Source organism: Amblyomma mixtum, chromosome 10 (genome assembly GCF_055824585.1).
Source record: "Amblyomma mixtum isolate Tamu chromosome 10, ASM5582458v1, whole genome shotgun sequence".
Taxonomy (NCBI): Eukaryota; Metazoa; Arthropoda; class Arachnida; order Ixodida; family Ixodidae; genus Amblyomma; species Amblyomma mixtum.
The window spans coordinates 149,188,088-149,208,031 of NC_143021.1; the positions used below are offsets into that span (position 1 = coordinate 149,188,088).

At 49.3% G+C, this 19,944-nt stretch overlaps 2 non-coding genes and 1 pseudogene across 2 annotated transcripts; all 3 read right to left on the reverse strand.

Moving 5' to 3' along the window:
• Positions 1-10,289: 10,289 nt before the first annotated feature.
• Positions 10,290-11,480, reverse strand: LOC149327308 (uncharacterized; annotated as a pseudogene).
• A 124-nt stretch (positions 11,481-11,604) lies between these two features.
• On the reverse strand, positions 11,605-11,677 carry TRNAF-GAA (transfer RNA phenylalanine (anticodon GAA)). The gene has a single exon. It is a non-coding gene; the product is annotated as a tRNA-Phe (tRNA).
• A 5,056-nt stretch (positions 11,678-16,733) lies between these two features.
• On the reverse strand, positions 16,734-16,806 carry TRNAF-GAA (transfer RNA phenylalanine (anticodon GAA)). The gene has a single exon. It is a non-coding gene; the product is annotated as a tRNA-Phe (tRNA).
• Positions 16,807-19,944: the final 3,138 nt, after the last annotated feature.

The following is a 19,944-nucleotide window of genomic DNA, read 5'->3' on the forward strand; positions in this document are numbered from 1 at the left end:
TGTCGTATTTCCTTCCGACATGCGTATCGTTTCTCATCAGACATAGCACGCTTTGTTGGCGTTCCCGCTGCCCACAGCTTCTCGGACCGTGCACGAATAACTGCCGCTCTGTACTTATCAGCGTCTATTCTTTCAAGCTGTGTTTTTACATCCCTTATCTCATTAAAACATGTTCCTGGTTCAGCGCTTTCTATACTGATCAGGAATTCAAGCTGATCGCGAAGCTGTGTTTCGGTTTGTTTCTCTGCGTACCTCAAGGTGCTAGGTTTTTCAATCGCTCTTATTTTGACAAGCTGTTCAAACTCTTCCCATTCGGTAGCGTAGTTTATCCGTTGCGCTGCAAGTAGCTTCTTTAGCTCTTGCGTTACTCCATTATTAAATCCCTCGTCTTCCAATAATTTAGAATTAAATTTCCACAAGTGCCAGTTGAAACGAGTTTTCTCTTGTTTATTTCCAAAAGTTTCTATTACAAGAGAATGGCGACTAAAGGGCATAGGTTTTACTTCGTACATTGTACATAGAGGTACCAGCTCTGCTGACACATAGAGTCTGTCTAGCCGTGCATGGCTATTTCCTTGAAAATGAGTATACTGCGGACGGGTACCATGTAAGAATACATTCCCAATATCCTCTAAATAGTGGTCGTAGACCACTTCTTTCAAGACGTCCACGCTTTTGTCTCGCACCAAAGCACCATTTGCACGATCCGAGGCATGACAAACACAATTGAAATCGCCCGCTAATACCAGCACCCTGTCACAGTTTAAATATTGTGACGACGAAAAAAGACGACGACGTGAAACACGCACCAAACTCCCGCAAGAGGTCCTGGAGTTGCCTCTTTTCAGCGGGTGCAAGGCCTGGATTGATGTCTACGTTGGTGACCGCTTCGGTGTCAGTTCCAGGTGTGCCCTCCTCGCAAGCAAAGCATTCGGCCACTTCCTGAACATAGTCGACGTAAGCGATGGCTGTGCCACGAAACAGATGTCGATGCTCATTGCAGAAGTTGGTGACAAGGACCTCTGTACAACCGTCATGAAGGGATCCAAGGCCCCGTGCCACCGCAACTCCCTTAGTGAGTACGAGGGAGACATTAGGCTCGACAACCCGCAGTCCCCTATGTGGCTCGTCACAGGTAACTCTTGCGAGAATGCTGGCACGTGGTGGCACCGTAACGGTATCGTCGGCAACTCGCAGGGCGGACCGAGAACCCTGGTGCGCAGGTTCTTCTGTGGCCATTGCGGTAGAAAATGTCACCAAGCGATTCGGGAGGTCTATGATAGCACCGTGCTCGCGAAGAAAGTCGATGCCAAGGATGACATCGCGAGAACATTCGCGCAGAACGAGAAAAGTGGCAACGAATGTGCAGCCTCGGACCGTAACCCGGGCCGCACACATACCGAGTGGTGCGACAAGATGTCCGCCGGCCGTACGTATGTCGGGGCCATCCCAGGGTGTCGTCACTTTTTTCAGGGCCGTCGCCAGCCGTCCGCTAAGAATAGAGTAATCTGCGCCCGTATCGACCAACGCGCTGACCTCCTTTGTGTCGACGAGAACAGGGATATCCAAAGAGACCCTTCCTTCAGCGCGGCCCGTCGATGGCTGTTGTGGATGACTCAGTCGGAGCGGCGGCGGGAACAGGTCGGCGACTGGGGTTGCGTCGTCGGGGCGATTCAAGCGGCGGGTTTGGGAAAACTCTTCGGCGGTGCGGCGTTCGGCGTCGGGGCGATCGGGTCGGTGCGGCGGCGGAAGCGGATCGGCGATAGGGGTTACGGCATCGCGGCGAGTCGGAAGGCGCGTCGGGGAAAACTGTGCAGCGTTGCGGCATCCGACGTCGGGGCTATTCGGTTGCTGCGGCGGTGGATGCTTTGCGGCGGATCGGCGTTCGGCGGCCTCGCCTCTAAAGGCCGCCGGAGCTAGTTTTCCCGACGAGGGCTCGAGGAACCGCGTTGTCCTGAGGCGAAACGGAGCCCAGAGGGGGAAGACCGGCGAGGAGAAGGCGATCGCGACTCGCGGCGCGGAGGAGGCGGTGAACTACGCTGGCGGGTGACGTACTCGGCGATGTCTTGAGGGCGCTCTCCAGGCCGTGGACGGGGGCTGTCGACGGGAAATCCGCGTAGTCCCATTTCGCGATAGGGGCACCGCCGGTAGAGATGGCCGGCCTCACCACAGTGGTAGCAGAGCGGTCGTTGATCTGGGGTGCGCCAGAGGTCAGTCTTCCGCGGTGCCAGGCGCCGATCCGCCCAGAAAGGAGTAGGCTGAGCAGAGTGTACCGCGACCAATGGTGCGGTGTAAGGCAAAGGCCCAGGAGATGAGGCCGCGCGGCGGACGACGTCCGCGTACGTGACTGGCTGGACCGGAGTCGGATACGGCGCGGGATCGTATGGAGTCGGTTGCGGCGCCGGCACAACTGCAGCGTCTTGTGCTCTGAGGGCCTGCCGGACTTCCTCGCGGATGACGCTGGTGACGGAATCGACGCGAGGGGCAAAGGTTCCTTGAAGGTGCTGCAGCTCCTCGCGGACCACTGAACGGATGAGTTCACGAAGGGAGTCCGGATTCGGCCTGGGATCATGTTCGAACCGGTCCAACGTTGACAGTGTCGACGACGGACGCAGTTGCCGGGCGTACTGTTGGGATCTCTGCTGCAGCAATTTCTCCATGTGCACGGCCTCGGCCAGAAACTCTGCGACGGTGTTGGGCGGGTTCCGCACAAGGCCGGAAAAGAGTTGGTCTTTTACGCCGCGCATGAGGTGCCGCAGCTTTTTTTCTTCAGGCATTGCCGGATCGGCGCGATGACAAAGACGCGTCACATCCTCGACGTACATGGCAACACCCTCATTGGGGAGCTGAATTCTAGATGACAGGGTACGCTCCGCGCTCTCCCGGCGGTCGCTGTTGGCGTACGTACTCAGGAGCTGACGTCGAAAGTCCGGCCACGTCGAGAAAGTAGCCTCATGGTTTTCGAACCACGTGCGTGCAGAGTCCTCAAGGCTAAAATACACGTTACGCAGCTTTGTAGCGGCGTCCCAGCAGTTGAAGGTCGCAACCCGTTCGTAGTGCGCCAACCAATCTTCGGCATCTTCAAACAGGTCACCGTGAAAGGGCTTAGGCGTTCGTGGGGTCTGAAGAGTGAGGTAGGTGGGGTTGGCTGTAGGGACAGTCGGAGGCAGGGCGGGTATTGGCGTCGCCATGAGTGTAGGGGTAGTCGAGGGCTCACCGACAAAAGGGAGGGCCTCGGGGGACAGGCCTCGGATCCTCCGGCTGGCACGATGGACAGGGGTGGTCACAAGAGGCGGACGCGTCGAGTCGTCCTCAGGAGTAGGGAGCATCGGCCGCACCTCCACCAGTGTCACGACCAGAAGAGCCGTGAAGGTAGACGTCGAGAAGAACCCAAGACCGGGAGCCTTCTTTTTAATTATGGAGCCAGCTTCCACGGCACAGAACAGAACAGCGCGCCACGAGAGCCCACCGCCGCTTCGTCGTCGTCTTCGACTCAGCGCGGAGGCCGAGCGGCGCGTTAGGCGCGTGGCAATATGTCTGGAAGCGCTCAAAAAACATTTCCCGGTCGGTCTCTACATTTGGCGCATACGCACAAATCAGGGTGTCGAACCGGGATTTTTTCGGGTTCGGTTCGGGTTCGGGTTCACGCCTTTCGGGTTCAGTTCCGGGTTCGGCTCCAGAGGGCCATTCCGTTCCGGTTCGAACCGGTTCGGACTTCTCGAACCGGTTCAAACGGGTTCAAACGGGTTCAGGACAAAAAAATTAGAACGCAAGTGAGTTTCAGTCAACCTTGCTATGCGTTTTCTTTTTCCTGGCACATCGATATACAAAATAAAAATATGCAAATATTTGTTTACGAGAACATAAAACTGGGCTAGTTGGTAAGGGTTCATGCTTAAGTAAAAAGGACAAAAGGAAGTCTGGAGACGACACAGACGTTGACTAACAACTGGTTATTACATTCTCGGAAAAGTATCTGAAGGCGCAGGTTACAGTGAACAATCCAGAAAACAGAAGAACGAATATTAAAACTAAAAAACCATATTGCGCATGCACATCATAGTCGACGAGTCATGACATCTTTTTCAACAAAATTCGAAGTCTATATTCCATAGTAGACGGCACTCCTCTATCTCCTGGTCCTCACACAGATGCCATGAAAGCCTGACTCCTTATCTACGAAATTGATGGATGGTGAAGCAATACGCTCATCTCCTTCCTTCCTCATCATAAAGGCCTCTACCATCTCCCTACAATTTCTATCAGGGTGAATAAACAGGAGACTTGTCTTTCTAAGTGGGGAAGCAGTGGGCATTTGTTCGAACATCAGAGATGGGTGAAAAAAGCAACGGTGTCGTACAACTTGGCTTTGCATTGCCGCGAGTGCCACAATTGCTTCCCTCAGTAAAGAAGACAAGTGTCTTGTTTAATAACCCTGTTTGCATTTGTAGGGAGTTGGTCGAGGCCTTTATGATCAGGAAGGAAGCAGATGAGTGTACTGCTTCATCATCTATTTTGTAGATAAGGAGTCAGGCTTTCATGGCAATTGTGTGAGGTTCAGGAGATATGAGTGCCGTCTACTATGGAAGATAGTCTTCGAATTTCATTGAAAAAGACATCATTACTCGAATGTGACGTGCATCCGCAGTATGGTTTTTAAGTTTTAACCTTTGTTGTTTTGTTTTTTGGGGTTGTTCCCTGTGTCCTGCGCCTTTATATACTTTTCCCAGAAAAAATAACCAGTTCTTAGTCAGCGCTCGTGTCGTCTCCTGCCTTCCTTTTGCCGTGTTTAGTGCGTTACTTAAGCATGAATAAATTGTTTAATGCGAGATGTTCTCAATTTACCCATTTTATTTTATGGTCCACAGCAAAAGGATGAATTTACGGCAACAACCGCAAAATGAAATGAACCTGAAATTAATGACAATCGGCTATGTATACGCTATAATTCACCTTATGAGGTGCAAGGCGAAAAGCCGGTGGATTTTGCATCTACAAAGCCCTCCTGCTTGAGCAGTTTGGGAGACCCCGTCGCGCGAGTAATAGGTTTCCCCTGAAGCTTGAGTCAGTTGGGACCTTATTGTTCGCAGTGTACTTACAGGACCCCAAAATTGCCGCCGCACGCGCCCTGTACGTTCCCGCGCACTACTAAGAAACGAAACTGTCATGCAGCGGCACCTGCATACAGAGACCTTTCCGTCGCCCCGAAACCGACTTGCCAGTCCCCACATCCTTCACTATAGCATGGTAAAAAAATGTGCGAGAGTCCGTCCACCGCCCATCCGCCGCCCAACGAGAGCCTCATGGGAGCACTGGCTCTCCCTAAGATCCACAACTTAGCAAATATATTTTATTTAAATCACCTATTCGACATCACCTTTGTGAATACCGAGCCCCTATAGCTCAGTATCTTCAAAAACACAGCTAATCGTGGCTTCGCACTATAATGCAATAAGAAATTACGACATTGGCTTAATATGGTGACGTCAACCTCTTTTTTTCTGATAAAAAGAGTATTATAAAAAAACACACGCTTGGATGGGTTGAGAAAGCTTAGTTTTTGCACGGACACAAATTGGCAATATCTTCATTGCGACGTTGAGCTGCAACATTCTTGCAAGTGCAGCATTGTGCGAGGAAGTAGAAATACTTGCACTACATAGAATGTTTGTGGACTTTTCCTGGGGCGCTATCAAATGCAACCGTTGTGCCAACAGAATTTTTGGCGCCCTTGATGAAGTAATAAAGAGTGGTTAATCTGGCCTGCACCATTTTTCCACCAACTTGTTTCAGCCATTTATTTTCAAAGCTACAAACAACCCCTTTCTGGCAGCTGTGCTTAATAGACGACTAAGTGCTCGCCTGTACTTTCCGGACATGCTCGCGAGAAAGCTTTGTGCTGATTCATTCGCTTTTCTCACTCTTCGCTGTTACTTACCTGTGCGGCCTCTCCACAAGGCAGATGGCAAATATTGCGATCGGTCATTACTTCCTCTACCCTTAGATATACAGCCTTACCTAGACTTTCTTGATACTAGTGTATCATGAGCGGATGTACTGTGCAGCCCACTTTAATGGCCGCACATATAACGAACGCTCGCATATTACGAGCGGGTGTGGTGCTCCTGTGAAAATATGCATAAGGGCAACGCAAATTCGTCGCAGATACAGCGAACAACTCTGGCGACACCCCTGGGTTACAGCGAACGAGGTGGCACGGTGAACTACCCCGAAGTTGTAGAGGTAGTTCTTCCGCTAAGCACACAGATGAAATAGCGCCTCTCAAACTTCACGACACCGCCCAGGAAAGAACATGTCAACCCAGAAATGGAATTAAAAGGGGGCACTGGCGTGCGCAGCGTTAACCGGAAAGTCCGGCATCCGGTAACACTGTAAACGGTGAAGTAAACACGGTAACGATATGCTATAACTCTCTATTGAAATAGTAAGTAAACGCCGGCCAAACCCGCGTCGATGGCCTACGAGGGCAATCATTGCCTACGCGTTCGCTGGCTCGGCAAAACATCCCGAATGGAAGAAGCGCGGTGCGCGTGAGAAAGGGGCATCGTCGAAAGCGAAGCTACTGACCATGGTCGCAGATCAACTAACAGCAACGATTTCACAATTCTGAAATCCCTACCGGCCATGCCGGTCACGTGGCATGCATAGCCTGCCCAGTCGTCTCCATCTTTAGCGCCGCTACTATGTGCAGGCCTTGTCATACAGCGGACAGTGCAACGGATGCATTCTGCGCCACAAGCGCTGCGCTACTTCGTCGCTGCATCAGCCAAGGTACGGTAGAAGCAGCTCGAAAACACGCGTGACCAGGAACATGCAGATTTGTGGCAACGCGCTTCGTGGATCCATAGCCGACCAGATATTTCCTCGGATAACTATGTTCCTGCGGACCAAAAAATCGCAGAAGCTCCTGCTCTGACGGAGACGTTGAACACCAAGCGCGAGCTCTCCCTACTGCCAGGAATCTCAATTATGTGGCCGACCTGCCACCAGTTTCCATGCACACTTCATCCATGATTAGTGATACCCCGTCCCTGAATTTGATAGTTGGCAGCAAGGTCTCGACGAGGATTAAATGACCGCCCTAGATAGCCTGGAAAGAGCTGCGACAGGCTCTGCTTTGCACAAGTAGGCCGCAGTTTTATAAGAAATAAGCGCCACTTTTAGCGGCCTTAGTGTTTTTGGCTGTTGTAAGAAGAATCCACTTGCTAAGAACATCAGATATAACGAACTGAGCTCGCGTGACCGTCAGGTTCGTTAGAAGTGGGCTCGACTGTAGATTCAATCGGCCACAAAAACCTTCTTCACGCTTCAGACACGGGCCTTACATGCTAGGACGTACCGTCTGTTGCAAAAGTTTACAGCCCACCGCGCCGTTTATTTCAATGGTGTGGTGGGCTGTAAACTTTTGCAACAGAGAGTACCTTCACGCCAAATGGATGTTTGTGCTGTGGTGAGTGGATTTCTACCTGTGCGAGCAACGAGAATCAATTTGAGCAATAAAATGATATTTTTGTCGCGATGATGTGTTCTTTTGAGACATACTTAAGCATTCTCTTAAAAAACCCATTAACATCACACATTTCATTATAACATTTATGGCTGCGATGAAAAACTTCGGAATTCCGTGCGAACTCTTCGTGTTCATAGGACTGTTTAGCGTGTGGAAAACCCGCATGATGGATGAACACGCAGAACCGCCGCGTTCAACGAGGTCACTGTTCAGATAACAATGCACTTTAATGCAGGAGAAATATGCTGCGCAAGTTCAACCTCCTGATTGGTTCCCCTTTCTTGACGTGTGCACCGTCTGGAATTTCCATATGCGGGCGGAGAAAGGGAGTTATGCTGGCATGAGGCTTTGAGCCGCGCGCTGGCGACTGGCAGATATTTTTTTTCTTTGAAGCAGAATGATTTCAGCAAATCGGCATAACGAAATCACTTCATCGCAGTTACATTTCATCGCAGCATCTTTCTGGGCGTAATCACTATCGCATGCCAGCGAGCGCATGTATTTCCGCATTGCCCTTTTATGCAATCGGTATTTAATTTTTTTTCTTATTAGTACATCTCCACCGTTGCCAAGGGCCACCTTTCGTTGCATATTTCCGTCGCGCACAAACAAGAATATGCGGATTCTAAAAAAAAAGAAACTGCACCAATTTATACATTCTTCTTTTGTTAACACTAGTAGCAATATCTCGGGTTTAACGTGTCGAGTAGACATTGGGGCTATAGGATAGAAGGTGTTATGGCGGGCTCCAGATTGACGACACCAGCTGGGGATTTACAACGTGCGACAGAACTCATTGGTTTTTGTATTTTTCGAATCAGCAGCCGAGCTCGACAGCCATTGAGCCATTTTTTTTCCTGTATTGCCCTACAGACCCATCGTGAGGGGTTTTATTTAGAACCTGCTGTCAGAGACAATGAGCGCCTACAAAAGTAAATGTTGCACTACCAACGGCGCTGGCTCAGTGGTTAGGGCACTCGGTTACTTATTCGGTGTACCCGGGTTCGAACCCGGACCCGGGGGCCACGTTTCGATGGAGGCGAAACGCAAAAGGTACCGTGTGCTGTGCGATGTCAGTGCACGTTTAGGATCCCCAGCTGGTAGAAATTATTGCTGAGCCCTCCCCTACTGCGCCTGTTTCTATTTCTTCTTTCACTCTCACCCATGGTTCAGGTGTCCATCAAGAAGTGAGACAGTTACTACGCCATTTCCTTTCCTCAAAAACCACCATCACAACGTTGTTGGGTCCTCGCGCTAATATTTCATCTATTTGTGGGAAATGACGCAAATAAAATGAAGGCATTCTCAATCGGTGCTGAAATGATTATAGACACCTAGTTTTGTTGCGTGTTTTCTCCTTTCAAATGACGCCATAGTTTTTAGAATACATGGTTCACCGTGTGGTATTCCCCTACTGCCAATAAATAATTTAGAAAATATTTTTTCTCTCATGCTGTTTCGGTTTTATCAACCGAATGATGGCTGTGACGTGAGTTCAACATTAGGTCACGAGAGGCACGAGAAAACTAATACAAACGCTGATATGTTGTTTATACTCACTATAGGACTTTAATCAGCCGGCGGCTCCAAGACCTATATTTACAACGAACGACGTGTCAGCAGTTATATTGCCGTTTTATTGCACCTCACGCGACCTAATTTCCACTACACGTCACAGCCACCGTTATGCTGGTGAAACCGAAACAGGGTCATGAAGAAATTCAAATATAAATTATTTATTATGTGTTTGGTGAACACCACGGGGTGCTCCATGTACCCCAATGTCTAACGCATTGTTTGAAAGAAGAAATCACGCAAGCAAAAATTTGGTGTCTGTAGTACTTTATTGAGTTCGAGCAGTCCTAACAATCTGATTAAATATTTACGCAAATATGTAAAAGGGGAGTAGTAACTCAAGATTTCACATAAACCTGACGTACAAATCTTTAGAATTGGCGGTAGTACATTACAGAAACGTCAATTAGGCTTCTTCACAGGCACCAGACTTCCTGTAAGTTTGCTGTCGCATATACTGGGTACCATTTTCGCACTTCCCAGTGCAGAGATCTACGGATGGGTAAATCTATGCGCTAGATCATCTCATTTTGTGCGTAAACATGAGGTATGCCGGGATGCAAAAAAGTGGGGCTGAACCGGGTCCCGAACCGGGTCGGAACGGTTCCTTTGAATCGTTCCGGTTCGGGTTCAGTTCCAAGATGGCGAAAAAAATATGGGTTCGGTTCGGTTCCGGTTCCGGGCGAAAATTCGGGTTTGGTTCCGGTTTCGGGTTCGGTTCCGGTTCGACACCCTGGCACAAATAACCCTGAAATTCTGGCCGCAATGCACAAAATCAACGACAAGAAGTCGGCCGCTTTCACAGGAGAGCAAAGACTGCACAGTGATACCAATGTTATTCCGAATGAAGAGAACACAGCCACATGAGGCGCCAACAGAGTCACACACGCATACATCGAAATGCGTACGGAAAACAGACACCATTCTATCCGTCGCCTCCTCACTTTCAATCTTAGTTTCCTGAATTGGTATTAAGTGCACATCGTTCTCTAGAAGAAGGCGACTCAACTGGCATTGTCGCCTTCTTGCCCCGAGGCCTCGTACATTCAGAGTTGCTACACGCAGTGCTTCCGTGAGATTTATAGCCATATCGAGTGAAAAAAAGGCCCTTATCGCATGGTGTCTATCATCACGCCCGCACCACAAACCACCCACGCCCCAGCTCGGGTTCTACAGTGCAAAACTACGGAGGCGGTTTCCCCGCCTGCCATGAGTCGGCCGGAATGTTCGGCCGCGGCTTGTAGGACGCTCGCCTCATACCTGGCGTTTTAGGGGGAGGCTCATCACCCCGACTGGCATCCTGCTGCGGCTCCTTGCGTGCGCTGTCGTCATGCGCCCGTTTTCCGGCCATGACACTGGTTGTTGGTGGAATGTCCATGGGCTCAGCCACATCACAGGCGGCGCTCACCGGAGAGTCCCCAGGCTTTGCAGTCGCATCTCTCGTCACGACATCGTCAGCCTGTGCAGGAGCTGGAGGCGACTGCGACGGAGTGTCAACAGGGCAAAGTTGCGCCTCCAACTCAACCTCCCGAGGAGCAGCCGACGCGGTCTCGCTCGCCACTGGCCCGCTCGCCGCGCTCGATGCGTCCTCCGCATCGGCCTCATCCATGAGCAGCTCTGTCGTCTCCTAACTGGTCGATGGTCCGGTGACGCTGGCGTACGTCCGAGCGCACTGGCTTTCCTCGTGCCCGAAACGACGGCAAGCACCGCAACGTGGGATTTTGCACTCACGCCGAATATGGCCTGTGCCGCGGCAGCGCAGGCAAAGGGGAGGCCTGCCCGACACGACCACTAGCGCAAGCTCTCCGGCTACGCTCACCTGGTGGGGCAAGTCGTCCATCTTGACGCCGGCGTTCAACTTAAGGCTCACCAGCCTCGTAGTTGAACCCTTGTCCGACACGCCTTGTGCACGCCATCGCTCCCTTGTGACGTCCGTCACCTTCCCGAACGGAGCGAGGGCAAGCCGCACGTCTTCGTCCGGTACGCTGTGTAGGAGCCAATGTAGCTCCATTCGGACGTCCCTGTTTGCAGGATCTATCACAAGACATCGGGCACCTTTCACTTTGAGCTCACCGATGTTGATAATCTTCTTCACAGCGTCGGCGTCCTTGAAGGTTACGGCCCACACATGACTCATGCGATACACCCCCAGGGCGATAACTTCCGGCAGGAGCGAAACTTGAGCGAGCGCATCTCGAAAATCTTTCACCCTGTAGTGGCGAGCACTGATGTCCCCGTGCTGGAAAACTGTGTTCAAAACAAAACGCCCTGTAGGAAAACTAGGCAGTACAACCTGGTACTCGCTGTCCGAGCCAAAATTCCTGTTTCCGCGGCCAGACATGGCCGCTGTAGCCTCTCCGACGGAGCTAGTCATTACACGTCCGTCACGCTCGGTGGCCGGAAGTGGAATCACTGAGCTACTTCGGCACGGAGTGACCCCCATTGGCGGCTGTGTGGGTACTCGGCTCAGTGTTGGAGCGAAAAGGAAAAAGAAGCATTGCCGACACCCGGGATCGAGCCAGGGACCCTTAGATCTTCAGTCTAACGCTCTCCCAACTGAGCTATTTCGCTTTTTTGTTTGTTTTTTTTCTTTATTTCCGATTTTGACACAGAACCAAAATTAGAAAAAAAAATGCAAAACACCTCAGCCCAATGCGGCTGATACAAGGGTGATTAAAATCTTTTCAAGACAGCCAAGTCATCTAGTACAGAGAGCCAGTCAGGCTGTTCAGTTTGTGCTCGGTATACTTCTCTCAGGCACACGACACTTGCAATGAAGTTTTCTCGCACAGACCGCACGTTTATATCTGCATGCCGCGCCTGCATTCTGGTTTTCCACAAGCTGTGGAGGCTGACCAGCATCTGTAAGTCATAGGGCACTCCTGTTTCATTTTGAATGGGCAAAAATCTAATACCGTAGGGGTCCAGGGGTAGATCTTTCTTGATAGTTCTTTGGAGGACGTCCCAGGGAAAGATGGGGTACCAACAATCCAGAAATACGTGTTCTATTTTCTCGGGCTTCTTTTATAGGATACAGTTAGTTGTCCTGGGGACGAAGATCCCCTTTTCGTTCATCTATGTTTTAACAGGGAGCGTATTTGAATGTAACTGGTAGAAAAACGTTTTCATAGATGGGTTAACTGGCATGCTTTTAACTCTTTTTAAAACATTCTGCCCTGGACTCCCACGGTGCAGGATTCGGTAAAGAGGAATTGGCATCATTACATCCACTAATTCCTTATACAGCTTTTTCTTTGAAACTTTACTCAAGTAGTCAAGAGAAAACCGCACTTGGAGAAGCTTGAACGAGAGTACAACCTCTCTCATGTACCCCACGACGGAACCACGCATATTCTCACTCGAAGACACCACAATTTCAGGAAGCAGCCTCTGCAATCGCAGCTGAATAACAGTCCGCAAAAAACTGTCCGACTGGTCACGGTGGAACCTAAATCGTGATACAACCTGGCGTAAAAACAAATGAACAAGACCAAGGCCACCACCTTTGACAGGAATAAACAAATTGGTGCGACTGATTCGCTCCCATGTCGACGCCCAAACAAAAACAGCAAAGACACGGTGAATTCTTTGAAAATTGGCTCGGGATACACTCAATACATTCATTAGGTACCATATCTTTGACACAAGGAAAATGTTACAGACAGAGGCGCGCGAAAACATTGACAGCTGCCTCCCTTGCCACGAGTCAGCCTTCTCCTTCGCCCTTGACGCTTCATCGTTCCAGCAGTCATTGGGATCCCGATAACATTCGAGAGGCACGCCAAGATACCGCGTTGGCAGTTTTGACCACTACAACCGACAGAAGTGTTCCGGTGCATCATCCCAATTACCGTGCCAAAACCCACAGCTCTTGTCCCAGTTTATCAGGCAGCAAGTTTGTTGACAGTACTTTTCGACTAGGCTGGTAACTTCAGTAACACTGTCCTTGTTTGAGCAAAAAATGGCAACATCATCTGCACAGGCGAGGATTTTCATATGGGATGACTGCAGTTGAAAGCCGGAAATACGGTTACTGTTAATTATGGCTAAGCAGAGTGGCTCTATGTAAGTCGCGAACAGTAGGGGCGAAAGAGGGCATCCCTGCCTCACTGAAGAATTAAATTCCATTCGGTCTGTGAACTCCCTATTTACGATTACTCGCGTGCTGCAGTTCGCATAAGACATTCTCACGCCTTCCGCTACAACGCGCCCTACGTTCAAATGGTCAAGAATGCAAAAAAGAACGTCTTGTGAAACCCGAGCGAAGGCCTTCGCAAGATCCAACTGAATCATTGCAATGCGCACCCCAAGGGCGTCACTGCATTCCAGTATGCTACGTGCAACGTGTATGTTTGTCACGATGCTCCGTCCTTTGATGTCACAAGTCTGGTGTGGTCCAACCAATGTTTTGATTACGCCCTGTAATCTCTTTGCTAGAACTTTCATATATATCTTGTAATCTACGTTGGTGAGGCTTATCGGCCGATAAGAGCCCACCAACAAGCGCTTCTCCGGGTCATCTGTTTTGGGAATCAGGACAATGTGTGATGTAGTAAAAGAAAGTGGAACTTTTTTGCGCTCGTACGACTCAGAGAGCACATTGAGCAGAAACGGAGCTATCATGCATTTGAAATCTTTGCATAAATTGGCGCTTAGTCCATCTGGGCAAAGTGCTTTTCCGTTTTGCAGTTCATCTACCGCGGATTCAATTTCTCCGACACTAATTGGCATCTCAAGGCGCACCTTCACTTCATCCTCAAGCCTTGGCAAAAGGGGCAAAAAATGAACCAGAAATGCTTCATCCATCTCCCGCTTATTTCCGAGAAGGCCGTTAAAGTGGTCCATTATAACCTTCTGGATAACTTTCGTGTCGCTAGAAACTTCAGCCCCGTGTCCTATCTGCGCGATTTCTTTCTGGTGAATGTCACGCTTTTCGTAGGACAAAGCCCGTTTAGTCGGCGTTTCACCAGTCCACAATTTCTCAGACCTAGAGCGAATGACAGCTGCTTTGTACTTGTCTGTGTCTATTTGTTCAAGCTGGCTTTTTACTCCTCTCAATTCTTTCAAAAAAAGGCCGGGCTCAGAACTTTCCATGCAGGTCAGGAATTTTAACTGCTCATTCAATTCAGTTTCCTTTTCTTTCTCTTTATGCTTATTAAGACAACTCTTCTCTATTGCTTTACGTTTCACCCATTCTTTGAAATCTTCCCACTGAACAGGCAAGCTGTCAGTCTGCGTCTCTAGTAAACTGTGCAGTTCATTTTTAGTTTCATTTATGAAATCTTCGTCTTCCAACAGCTTAGCATTAAATTTCCACAAGTGCCAGTTAAACGACGTATGTTTTTTTTTCACCAAAGGTTGCAATTACGAGGCAGTGGTCGCTGAATGCAGCAGGCTGAACATCATAGTCCGTGCAGAGATGCAAGAGTTCCGCAGACACATACAGCCTATCCAACCTAGCATGGCTGTCACGCTGGAAATGTGTATATTGAGGGCTATTACCGTAAGTAAACATTTCGTCGATGTCTTCTAAACAATAGTCACGTACAATACTATTCAATAGTTGAGCACTTTTTTCGCGCACCGGCAGGCGCTTCATACGGTCCGCCGCTGCACAAACACAGTTGAAATCATCCAACACCAGCAAGGTTCTGTCCCAAACAAAATAATATTCAAGGCGATCGAAAAACTCTTGGCGTGCGGCTTCAACGTTTGGTGCATACACACAGATAACTCGCCAACACACATTAGAAAAAGTAAAATCAACGACAAGAAGACGTCCACTGGTACAAGCGAAAACAGACTCTACAATAATGCCTAGATTGTTGCGCATAAAAATAACGCACCCGCCCGAGGTGCCAGCATAATGACAAACACAAACATTGAAGACTGGACGAAAGTGGGACACCATACGATCAGTAGCTTCCTCACTTTCTATTTTCGTCTTCTGGACAGCTACTATATCAAGTGCGTTGTCAGCAAGTAGACGATTAAGCTGACATTGGTGCCTCCTTGCACAAAGGCCTCTGACGTTCAAAGTTGCTACGCGCAGATCTGTATCTATTATCATCGCCATGCACTTGGAATAGAATGCCATTGAGGTATAGCGCCCACTCTACAAAATTGTGCAACATTTTCTAACTCACAGTGTGCAGTGTACATGGTCATTGACCCAGGAATCCGAGTGGTGACGTCGGGAAACCGCACGAATGTCTCTCGCCAGCCTTTCCGGACCAAGGCACACTGCCTGCTGGGTACTTCCCACCACAACAAAGGAAAAAACAAAAACAAAACACGAAACCTCATTGAGCAGCTACGGAGGCGGTTTCCCCGCCTGCCGGCGTTCGGCCGAGATGTTCGGCGGGGGCTTCAACGTGGAGCGTCGAATCCCCGATGTTTTAGGCGGCGGCTCATCGCCACCCACACAAGGCTGCGGCTTCTCTCCGACGCTGTCATCATTGGAAGCGTTTCCCGGCTGGAAGACCGGCAGCTTCCTGGCTGAAGTCCATGGCATCGGTGCTGATAGCCTCCACATTCTCCGGAGATTCGGCCGCGGCTTTCGTCACGTCTTCCGCCTTGTCAACACTTCCTTGCTTCGGTTCAAGGCCCACATCTCCACAAGACTTTACAGCACTGCTCGTCGTCGAACACTTTTTCGATAGAGGCGTCAGCGAAGGTGCCTTTTGGGCTAAAACTTGGTCAGTTGCCCCGGCTGCCTCCTCTGTATCCGCCTCGTCCATCAGCAACTCAGATGAGTCTTCACTGTTCCCGGGACCGGCAATGCTCGCTTAACTGCGAGCACACTGGCCGTCTTCATGCCCGAACCGTCGGCAGGCACCGCACCGAGGGACCCGACACTCTGCGGATATGGCCTGTACCTCGACAGCGGAGGCACAACGGAGGCCTGCCCGGGACAACAACCAGCGCTAGCTCCCCGCCGACGTTGAGCTGATGCGGCAAGTCGTCAAGCTTCACGCCAGCTTTTAACTTCAGTGTGGTGAGTCTGGTGGTTGAGCCCTTCTCCGACACGCCTTGTACTCGCCAGCGCTCTCGGGCCACTTCAGAGACTTTTCCGTACGGCGCGAAGGCGACACGCACGTCCTCGTCAGGCACGTTGTAAAGCAGCCAATGCAGCTTCAAACGCACGTCCTGGATCGCAGGGTCAATCACCAGGCAGCGCCGTTCTTTCACACGAAGTTCACCGATGCTGGCAATCTTCTTCACTGTTTCGGCTTCTTTGAATGTGACGGCCCAGACATGGCTCATGCGATACGCCCCCAGGGCGATAACGTCCGGGAGCAAAGAATGCTGAGCCAACGCGTCCCGGAAATCTTCCAGCCGAGACGGGCGGGCCGAGATATCCGCGTGCAAAAAAACTGTATTCAAAACGTAACGCCCTGTAGGCAGCCCTGGTAAAACAACCTGATGCTTACTTTCTTGTTCAGCAGACCTGTTACCGCGGCCAGACACGGCCGCTGAAGCCGCTCCAACGGAGCCCTGCATCCTGCGTCCGTTCACTGGCGTGGCCGGAAGCAGAATCACTGATCTATTTCGGCACGGAGTCACCCCCATTGGCGGCTGTGTGAGTACTCTGCTCAATGTTGGAGCGAAAAGGAAAAAGAAGCATTGCCGAAACCCGGGATCGAAGCAGGGACCTTTAGATCTTCAGTCTAACGCTCTCCCAGCTCAGCTATTTCGGCTTTTTTTTTCTTTATTACCGACTTGGCCGGGCAAACAAAACAAAAATACAATGACATGACAATAAAAGCACTGGTCAGTTTCTAGCTAGTGCACGATGATAAAATGGGTTAAAAGATTTTAGTTGGTCGAGGACAGGCAGCCACTCAGGCTGAGGAGTTTGCTGTCCGAAAACTTCGTGAGTATACATGATGCTCTCAATGAAATACTGATGAGCCGGTTTCACAACATGTTCATGCCTGACATCCATTCGCGTACGTCATAGGCTGTGCATGCAGAGCAACATTAGCAGGTCGCAAGGCACTTCACCTGGTTCTGCACATGGTAGGAAGCGTATTCCAAAAGGCGTCAGGGGGAAATCGTTTTTCAGTGTGCGTTTCAAAACATCCCAAAGAAAAACAACGTCATGACAGTCGAGAAAGATATGTTCTATAGTTTCCACTTTTTTGCAAAAAAGACACTCTACTGACCAAGGTACAAAAAGGCCTTTGCTTTGCAACCATGGCTTCACTGGGAGCGTTCCAGTATGCAATTGAAAAAAGAAAGAATGCACTGACGGCTTCACCGACTTTTGACTCTTTTTAGCACATCCCTTTCGGGACCCAGAAGATATGCACTGCGATAAACAGGCACTGGAAACACATCAAACAGGTCCTTGTACATCTTTTTCCTTGTTACAATGGTTAGATACTCATCGGAAAATTTTGACCGAAGAATACGGACTGCTGCAACAACTTCTTGCAAGAAAGCCCTTAACCCACTCCGACCTACAGACATGGATGACACAACATAATCAGGCACTGATTCTGACAATCGCACTTGTATAACAGTTCGCAGAAAATCATTATCTTGACGCAAGAAAAAGAATCTAGTGACTATCTGTCTCAGAAATAAATTTGATAACCCTAGCCCACCGTTGCGCACCTTGTGGAACAGATTGCATCGGCTGGTACGTTACCATGTTGACGACAAAATAAATGTTGCAAACACTCTGTGCAACCTTTGCACTAAAGTCCTTGGCAAAGTTAACGCTTGCGGAACATAAAAAATCCTCGCTATTGAAAACATGTTGCACACCATAGCTCTTGCAAACATGGAAAAGTTGTGACCGCCCCATTTGCTTGTCTGAGCTTTGACTCGTTCGGTTTCATGGGCCCAATATTCTTTGCTTTCTATGTAGTTGGTTAGAGGCACGCCGAAGTACTTTCCTGGCGTGTCTACCCACTTCATTCGACAGAATACTTCTGGCGTGGCCTGCCACTTTCTTTGCCAATAACCAAAACATTTCTGCCAGCTTATCGCACAGCCACTTGCATCACAAAAATTTACGGCTTCTCTCAACACTTCTTGCAGGCTTTCCTGGGCTCTGCAGAACACTGCTATATCATCTGCATATGCCAATACCTTCACTTCATTATGACAAAAGGCGTAACCTCGAATGTTTGCGTAGTTAACAGCTTTAAACAAAAGGGCTCCAAGTAAAGTGCAAAAAGCAGTGGGGAAAGAGGGCAACCCTGCCTCACTGACGACAAGACAGGAATACTATTACTCAGGCGGTTATTAATTATGAACCTTGACGTACAGCCATCATAAACCATTTTCACGCCATCAGTCATGATACATCCTACATTCACATGTTCCAAAGGCACGAACAAAATTTCATGCACAACTTTATCAAACGCCTTATGCAGGTCCAGTTGCATCATGGCGACACGACCCTCCGTTGCATCACAGCATTCAAGGACACTCCAAGCTACGTGTATGTTAGTAAAAATGGATCTGTCTTTTATGCCGCAGGTCTGGTGTGGGCCAACAAGGGTTTTAATTACTGTTTGGAGTCGTCCGGATAGCACTTTCATATAAATTTTGTAGTCTACGTTAGTTAAGCTTATTGGGCGGTAACACTCAACTGACTGCAACCTACTGGGATCGTCCGATTTTGGGATCAACACCACGTGGGAAGTTCGAAAAGACAGCGGAGTTACCTTTCTTTCGTAACACTCGCTTATTACGCGCTGCAATGCTATTGCCATTTCTGTTTTCAAAGCCTTGTAAAGTGCGGCACCGAGGCCGTCCGGCCCAGGCGACTTGTTTAAGCTCAGCTGCTGTATTGCAGCTTCGATTTCTGCTGCCGTTATGGGCTCCTCAAGTACGTGCGCCAGGTCATCCTCGACTCTTGGCATTAGCGACAGGAATGCAGTTTTGTAATGTTCAACATCAGGCGTTTTAAGGCTGAACAAGTTTTGGTAATATTCCAGAAACGCCCTTTCAATCATCTCAGATTCAGAAGTTACGTCATTGCGATAACAAATTTTCTTTATCTCTCTCGAAACTGCATACTGTTTTTCGTCGCTGAGCGCCCTTTTTGTGGGCGTCTCCCCAAGCCAAAATCTTTCGCTGCGCCCCCTTATCACAGCACCTCGATATTTCGTTTCATCTATTAGTTCAAGCTAAGTTTTGGTCTCTCTTATTTCTTGTCTGTACAACAACAGCTTGACTCCTTCCATGCTGAGCATGAAATCAAGCTCGGTACGAAGTTCCTTTTCTTGCTGTTTTTCCTTACGCTTTAAAACACATGCTCTTTCTATAGCGGCCACTTTCACGTCGCATTTAAATTTTTCCCATGTTTGTATAAAGTCTGACTCTTTTTCTAACAAGCTTTTGACTGAGTCTTTTAGTTTCTTGCTAAACTCCTCATTTCCAACAATGTGTCATTAAATTTCCATAATTCCCAACTAAACTTGACAGTCCTTTTCCTCTCCCCAAGTGTGACCACGACTAAAGAATGAACACTGAAGCTGACGTGCACAGTCTGGTACTGGGAACACAAGGGCACAACCTCAGAAGAAACAAATTCTGTCCAGCCTTGCGTGACTAACGCCTTGGAAATGCGTGTACTGTGCTTGTTCTGAACCTTGCATTATAATGCCAATGTCTTCCAATTCTGCTTCATTAATCATCTCAGACAGCAGCTCGGCACTCGTGTCCTGCAGGGTTTTGTTCTTGTTCTATCTTCAGGTCTACACACGCAGTTAAAATCTCCAAGCAATAGTACACGCTTTTCTGTCAGCAGGAAAGGTTGAACACGGCGAAAAAAGGCATCTCGTTCGGGAATTCTATTAGGTGCATATACACACACA